At 37.9% G+C, this 8,588-nt stretch overlaps 1 pseudogene; it reads left to right on the top strand.

Moving 5' to 3' along the window:
- The first annotated feature begins 7,326 nt into the window (after positions 1 to 7,326).
- On the top strand, positions 7,327 to 7,637 carry LOC101401559 (large ribosomal subunit protein eL36 pseudogene; annotated as a pseudogene).
- The last annotated feature ends 951 nt before the right edge of the window (positions 7,638 to 8,588 follow it).

Raw genomic sequence — 8,588 nt, 5'->3', positions numbered from 1 at the left:
GTAGCAGAATATGCCACCCCAAAATATGACTGTAGGAGGTCGGGACACGCCACCCCAAAATATACTGCTTTGGTATACGGATTATTGTGTGCTGTAGGCACCTGGAAAACAGCAAATGCAGGGAGAGGCTTTCTCTGGATTCCTCTTATCTGACTAAAGACAGATCCTCCAAAAGGAACTCAGTTGTCAGAAATCCCCTTCTGCAGAGTTTCATCAACCAGGGAAGATTGACTCTTATCACAGGAAAGGAGACTAAAGTTGACACAACACCCATATAAACTTTGTCACAAACTATCATACCTCCCAGCTATTCTTCTAAGGGCCCTTTCATCTTTCCTGGAAATCATTTATTCTCTCCTAAAAGACCTACATCCCCCCTTCCCTTTTCCTAGTAAGATGGTATTTAATCCTGAAGTCTAAGCCAACTCAGGGAGTTACTCATTTTTCCCTGGGTATCTCCCATGAATACATGAGGTATACATGTTAATAAAACTCTGTTTTTCTCTTGTTAATCTACCTTTTATGACAGGAGTCTCAGCTAAGAACTCAGAAGCATAGAGGGAAAATTATTTTTCCTGTCCTATAGTTTGGATCTCATGCTGAGTAACCTTCATTTCCATCCCCATGTGGTCTCCAACCTTCTCCATCCTGCTCTTTGCCCTAGAGCTTGACCTCTGTGGAAGCCATCAGCTGAGCTCTCTTGAACTCCAGGATTACTTCTACGGTTGGCATCCATTGCACTCTGGCTTCTGCTTAGGTTTGGCCACTAGGAGGTTCCTGTGGGACAGAGTATATCAACTTTTATTTTTCATGATTACTGCCCTCCCTCATTCAGCCCTTTTAGATGTTTTTCCTAATCACACCCTCCCCTGCCCATGTGAAATTTAATGTAATTTAAAGGTTGATTTAATGTTTTCTCAGTTCCAGTTGTGAGAAACTAGGTTTCTGTAACCATTCAGTTCCAGTTGTGGTGATGGACTGTCCCCGTTGCAGCCCCAGGGTGTGTCACAATGCCTCGTTAGTCCCTGCAACCTGCCCCCCCATCATTGGGCGTCATCTTGACTGAAACAGATCTGAGCTATTTGTATCATGTTATTAAGTGTTAGAAAAGGGCTAGGACTACTCTGCATGCCATAGGATAGTCAGCCAGGACCCTGTGAGATTACATTTTTGGTCTTTAAAAGAGGAATGAAGATACAGTGGCCTACATTCAGAGTAATCTTTGTAAAACATAAGTCTGGTCAGGAGATTCCTCTATTTTTAATCTCTTCAAAGCACCCATCTCAAATCTGGCAGGATTAAATTCAAACCCATTTCCTTTATCCTAAGCACTGCTATAACCTGACCACTACCTACCCCTCTAACCTTATTTTGTGATTTTTTTTTTTTTTTTGTGAGGAGATCAGCCCTGTGCTAACATCTGCCAATCCTCCTTTCTTTATTATTATTATTTTTTTGCTGAGGAAGACTGGCCCTAAGCTAACATCCGTGCCCGTCTTCCTCCACTTTATATGGGATGCTGCCACAGCATGGCTTATTTTGTGATATTTTTATATTAGTTATTCTGAACATCGAATTCTCTCTAAGTGTCTCACAATGTTATCATTCTTACATAAAATACATTCATATCCCCCTTCCCATATCCCCTGCTCAAGTAATTTCTTCTTGTCCTCAAAGGTGATTCAATCTTCATTTGCTCCAAGAAGGCTTCAACTGCCCTCCACCCCACCACATCTATTTTTTTCACATCTACTCAAGTAGGATCCTCTGTAAGTGGCTATTACAGCATCTATTACACTGTTTGCCACTTTTAGGTTATTGTCTTTATTCTCACTAGCTTATAAGTTCCTTGCATTTGGGGACTGCATCTTATTTGAATTATCAGTGCTTAGCATGGTAACTGTCATACAAAAATAGTTTAATAGATATTGAATAAATGAACAAATGGGAAAAAAGGGACGAATATAGTGCTTAAAAATCTAAATATGCAAAAATAGACCAATCTTCCTTCACAACTTTCCTAAATGGAGATCCATATCAAGATTTCTGAATGCTTCTTTGTCATATTTTGCCCAGATTCCTCAGAACTCAAGTGCAAGCATACTGCATTCCAAAGCACCGACTTATCATGAAAAGATTCTACCCTGAATTCTCAACTCTTTTCCCACCTATTGAATTGGGCTGACAAATTAAATGTAAACTAAAACTAATTTCCCTCTATCTTTATCTTTTAAAGCTGAGAGCCTTGTCATAGATAGGGCTCCCTAAGAAAAGAGTCTGAGGCTCTGAGATTCAGTTGATTGAAGTATACTCTCACGAACAGGAATTTTGAGGGAGCAAGGGAAGCAAGAGTAGGCATGAGGTAAGGTTAAATTGTGTCACAGTGGCAATAATGGCTTCAGCCTTTCCCACAGGGAGCACTGAAACTGGGGCAGCCCTTCAGAGAATCTCAAATTGAGGCGAGGGACTCAGGCCTTTGTACTCCTACACTCTCCAGTCACTGGTTGCCAACTGCTCTGGGGAGGGGGCGTAACTTGGTGGAAGCTTTCTTTCATGGAGAACAATTCCCACAATGGCATGCAGCTGTGAGCTATCAGGAGCCTACCTTCCCAGCAGTCAAGGCAGAGAGTCCCTCAATGCTGAAAGGTTTGGATGATGAACCACAATATCAACTATAATCTACCTCATAGTAAGTTGACGCTATCTAGGAGCAGCCCCTCCAGGATTTTGATTGGTTTCTTGTCCTGAGAAAACTGAAAAGAGGAAGGTCAGTAGGATGAACCACAGCTTGTGCTGCTATAGTTGGTCTCAACTTTGGAAGCGGTTTTCATTTTCTCCCTCTTCTACATCCCATTCCAGACTCCATACTAGAACCTATGGCAGTCTGAGCTTACCTAGTGGGTCATCAAGACCCTTCTCTCTGAGGGGTCTGAGCCCCTGTACAGTGTTGTTCTCAGGCAGGGTTAAACAGGTCTTATCATTTTGTCATATTTATTTCAAAAACTTTAACAAAAAAAATGTTAAAAGAGTTGATATATACCTTTCCCTAACTTATTCCCTTCCTTCCTTTCCAAGGTTACTCACCACTCTAAATTTAAGGTGTCAAAATCTCTTGCAAATTTTCCACTCTATCTTTACATGTAGATACCTATTTGACATATATACTCATATAACAAATAGCAAATTGATATCCAGAATAAATATGCACATCGATAGGAAAAAGGCAAACTACTCAACAGGAAAGGAGAAAGAAAAGAAAATTCACAAAAAAATAAACCCAAATTGCCAATAAACCTAATAAAAAGGCATACATGAAATATTAATCAGGGGATTGCATATTAGAAATATGAGATTTCATTTTATATCCATCAGATTATCCAAAATTAGTGAATCCCTCCCAATTATGTTTTCTTTTCTCTTTTCCCAGTGACGCATTTGGACAGTGAATTAAACATACCTGGACTGTCTCTGATAATTTTTGCAATAAAGAAAACTTGTTTTTCTGAACTAACACTATTCCAGAAAAAAAGACACTTAAAATCATTGATTTTCTCTCCTTTTTTGATATTATAAAAAGAAATGCAAAGACTTTACTTAAAAAAAAAGTGTAATTTTATTTCAAAGCATTTTATTTTCTTTTTCCATATCTGTCCCTTCATATCTGATTAACTCATAAAAATATTTCTAATTATTGTGCCATGTAGATATGTGCATTGATATACAATTAGCCCATATCTTTTTTTAATTAACAGATGTATACATTGATCATTAGTTTTTACTGCAGGATGATAATGAAACTAGCACTCTTAATTTTTTCTCTCTTGTGCTTTAAATCGAAGACTAAGTTATTGCTCCTCCTTTAGCATAATATTATTCCCAGTAAATATACCTTACTATTTATTTATTTGAAATGGAATGCATAAGCAAAACAAAAGATTTTTATTTGGTTTTATAGGAAGATATTTATGGTGAGCACAAGGAGGGTCCAAATGGAATTGAGAGTACAGAGATATGTACTCTTTGTAGTAGTAGAAACCACTTTTGGTATTATTTCAAAAGTCATTTCATCTGAAAGATCCTGGAGAAAATTTAGCTAGTTACTAAGCATCTAACAAACTGAGTTTGAATTGCATCTGTATCATGATCATCATAAATACTAAATAACAGTCACATAGAATTAAATTTGTCTACAATCATCACATTTCTAAGAAATGGACACTGACCTTAGAAATGTGGCCTTCACCTTTGCAAGAAAGCCAGCACTGCCATTGGGTTTATATTAGTTTTAGCAACACGTGTAGGGCTTTGTTTTCTGTTCTGCTGCATCCATATTAACATCAGAACACCTGCCTTTGTCTTAATAATCCAACCTCTCAGCCTCATCTCTTATAATACTGACCTTTGCTCAGCTAAAAATAGTCTCTGATAAAATTCTCCTTGGCTGTTCCCATCACTACTTATGGTATAAATTAAAAGGATAGTATTCTATAACCCCGTTAAATCAACGAACGTTGAAACGCAAAATGTGAAATGAGAAATAGAGTTGTCTAAAGCTGGGGATAGAGAAGAAAGAGCACCAAGCTACAAATTTAAGGCAAAAGGCAAAATTTTTAGAATTAATTTAATTCTTAATTTTTGGAATTAGTTAATTTACTGTCACAATAAATAATATACAATAAAACAGAGTAGCACTAGTACCTAGAGTTTTTCATATCAATGATGCAAAGTTCTTAACTTCTGTAGATCTTTGACTATTTAATATCCCTTAATAGAATAATAATTTCATTTGGAATATAATTTTTCTTCTGATTTTTTTTCTTATGAAATTGTGCTTCCTAAGCTTTAGCTTATTTTAAATTAACATTTTGGGCAATTTTAGTTTTTCTTCAATCTAATGGTTGAGGTTGTTGACCTCATGATGTAAGAAAGTTTCATCAAATCTCTTGGGTTTACAATGAAAACGGTTAAAGACTCTGTTTTTTCATTTGTATCAGTAAAAAATTTATGACATTATATGCATATTATCAGCCACGTTTTTTACTTACGTTATTTTGTTTAATCTTGAAATTAACCCCTTTTGAATTTTATTTTATAGGTAAGAAAGCAGTCATTCAAAGAGTTACATAACTTACTTAAATTTATAAAACTAGATAGTAACAGTTTCAGAAGTTAAACCCAGGCATAGCTCCAAAATTTATGCTCATTTACCTATTCCATACTACATCCACACAATTAAGTGTATTCCAAAGCAGAGAGTAGGGTGTGGTCAATGGCACTGTAACGGCATAATTTTCTCTAGTCATTTGAGGAATTTCACATTGGATTCCAGAGACTAAAAGGAAACTTGAACAGTGTATGCCATGAGCCTTAAGTGGCACCAGAGACCGTCCCTATACATTCATCATCACCTGCGCTATTTTTCCCCTTCCCCTAATCTAGTGATGGAGGAGTTTCAGTTGGCCAGAAATGCTATCATTACACGATACCAATTTCCATTCCTAACAGAATTGTAAGGAGGGAAGAAAGCTGAACATAAAAAGGTATACATGGTGAACATAGATAATTTTCCAGAGTGAAACCTTAAATTGTGTCTTCTTTTTAAAGCAGGTTGATTTTTCTGTTTTATTCTTTATTTTATTTGTTTATTTTGTCATGTTTTATTGGTATGTCATTTGGCCTTTTCCTTGCCATTAAAAATGAGAGTACAGTCTTGCTTTCCTCTCTACATGGGTTGCACAATATCTGCTTATAATCTTTAATTACCCTCACTCTGGCATTAGTTTTCTAATCCCTAGTGTCCAGCTTTCTGCATCAGATGACCAGCTATTTAACATGACGTATTCATCAATGATCAGACTGTGCAGGAATAGGACTCATAAAACAAAGTATGGAAACTAATAGAAGGACATTGATTCTCTGTCTCATCCAAAGATAGACCACAAATTAAGTATTAAAGCACTCGTTGCTGCTCATGACGCTTCATTTCTGTGGAGCTGGAGTTGGCAATGCATAAGCCATAGGAGATGCATTAATCTCACAAACTAGATAGGAAACCGTATGTTGACAACTTGGTCTTTACTGCTACTCTACGATACCTGTTATAAAAATTTGTATTTCCAATAAATTAAGCCAAAAGGCAACAAAGGCAATCAAGCGGAACTTGCAGTTTTGCACAAAACAAGGCTTGATTTTGTTTTTTTTTTGGTTTATTGCACTTAGTGCCAGCTTTGTCTCTCCAAATTCTGATTTTAATATTTTAATCTACTCATATAACAATGAAGAGCAGTAATTCTTAAAATTTTCCTGTCTAACCAGTATGTCTTCATATACTTTGGCACTAGGGATGTAAATCTCAGGGAAGTGTCATCTAGGAGGTCTTCGAAGAAACAGTGATGGTTGAGCATTCTCACAAGATGGCATTTCTTGTCCCAGTCAGATGAACACAGGGGTTGGAGTGGAAGGCCTTCCAAGCAAAGAAAAAATATACACACAGTGGCTTGATATAACAGGGTGTGTTGGCATATTGACAAGTATTTCAATATGAGAACAGCTTTTGAAAGATAGGTATCTGAAAATCTATGCAGGAGGCATAAAACGCAGGAGACTTTTTGGTGTGCTAATAAGAGTGGAATCTATCCTGTGGAAGATGGGGAGATACTGAAGGTTCTTAAGCCGGGAAGTGAATTGAAAAGGGTTACAAATCTGAATTTTGGAAGCAGTCTGCCTAGATTCAAATACTGGACCTTTCCTACTAGCAGTGTGACCCCAGAGAAATTATTTAACATCTCTGTACATCAGTTTTCTCATCTGTAAAATAAGAAAAATACCACATATGGTGGTTGTGAGGATTAAATTTATGGAATTAAAATATTTAAAGTACTCTGAGCAGTTTCTACATATAGTAAGTGCTATATAAATGTTTGCTATTACAATAAATGTTTTTATCCTTTTAGTCACTCAACATTCACTTTATTAACCTTTTCCACATGCAAGGCACTGTAATACTCAAATCTTAGGCATTAAAAGATTCCCCTCTGGAGCCGGCCCAGTGGTGCAGGAGGTTAAGGGCACATGCCCCGCTGCGGTGACCTGGGGTTCCCAGGTTTGGATCCTGGGCACGAACCGACGCACCGCTTGGCAAGCCATGCTGTGGCGGCATCCCATATAAAGTGGAGGAAGATGGGCACGGATGTTAGCCCAGGGCCAGTCTTCCTCAGCAAAAAAAGAGGAGGATTGGCAGATGTTAGCTCAGGGCTGATCTGCTCACACACACACAAAAAGATGCCCTTCTGCCGCAGCAGCCATTGAAGAGCAGCCGCCATTGCTCTGTGCTACCCTATGGCCACGGGCTTCAAAGAGGGCCACAAGGTGACCAAGAATGTGAGCAAGCCAAGGCACAGCCACTGTCACAGAGCCTCACCAAGCACTCCAAATGTATATGGGACATGAACCAAGATGCCTGCAGCTTCACTCCTTATGAGTGACGCTCAGTGGAGCTGCTCAAGGTTGCCAAGCACAAGTGGGACCTCAAGGTCATCAGGAAAAGGGTGAGGACTCACGTCTGTGTCAAGAGGAAGAAAGAGGAGCTGAGCAACATCCTAGTAGCCCTGAGGAAAGTGGATGCCAAGAAGGACTGAGTCCCCAACCCCCTCAGTGCACAATAAAACCTTTTTAAAAACAAAAGGAATCTAAAGATGAGCAAGACAAATATACACCCTCTGAGAATAGGATGTATAAATTGCATAGTAATAACTGCCGGAATACAGCCAAAACCATAAGGTACCGGGGCTGAGAGAAGTTATTTTTCCTGAGTGGAGAAGTAAGGTTTCCCCTTTAATTGAGTCTTAAAAATGAAGAGAAGTTTCTCAGAAAAGTGGATAGGAGAGACTATCAATGTAAAAAGTGGCATGGTATCCTAGAAGAACTTGTCTTGTTTGATGTTCTGCAAACTGAGCAATGTGGTTCTAGTTCAGAGTGTAGGAAGGAGTCATTGCAAATACTGTAAACAGGGAGGCAGCTACCAAAGCAGGAAGGGCATTTAATGCCCAGAAATAAGGTAATACTTATCTTTCGGCGCTAAGAAATCTTCCAAGACTTTTAGCAAGGCCATGGCAAGGCCATAAACTGCTTTAGGCATTAAATTTGTTTTTTTCTTGTGATAATTGAGGTATATATCTACAATTAAAATGAAAATACATTATATTGTCTTGTTTGTGCATGTAGTTAGAAATATCTAAGGAGAACTATTCGAATAATAAAACAATTTCAGTTATAGTCACATGAACCATGCTGATTAAGTTCCTAAAAAGAATCACCTTCTTTATTCAATTTTAGCTTTATGCAAAAGAAGAAAGAAAATGAAAAACAGGAGTAAAAAAGAGAAGGAGAAGAGAGAGGAAGGAAGTGAAAAAGGATATATAGAGGGAGGTAAGAAGCAAGAGAAGGAAAGCGAAAATCAGAATAGGTTTCACAATTAAAGATGAAGAAAATTAGAAATTGCAGGATAAAACTTCTTGGGCATGCCTGAAGCAAGAATGAATATTCACTTGCAAAACTGCCACAGTGCAACCTTTTAGTGCAATGATCAG

This window comes from Ceratotherium simum, chromosome 14, assembly GCF_057802395.1.
Source record: "Ceratotherium simum simum isolate JZ-2026a chromosome 14, ASM5780239v1, whole genome shotgun sequence".
Taxonomy (NCBI): domain Eukaryota; kingdom Metazoa; phylum Chordata; class Mammalia; order Perissodactyla; family Rhinocerotidae; genus Ceratotherium; species Ceratotherium simum.
The sequence above is the reverse complement of the archived record's forward strand: the minus strand, read 5'-3'. Positions and strand labels throughout refer to the sequence as shown.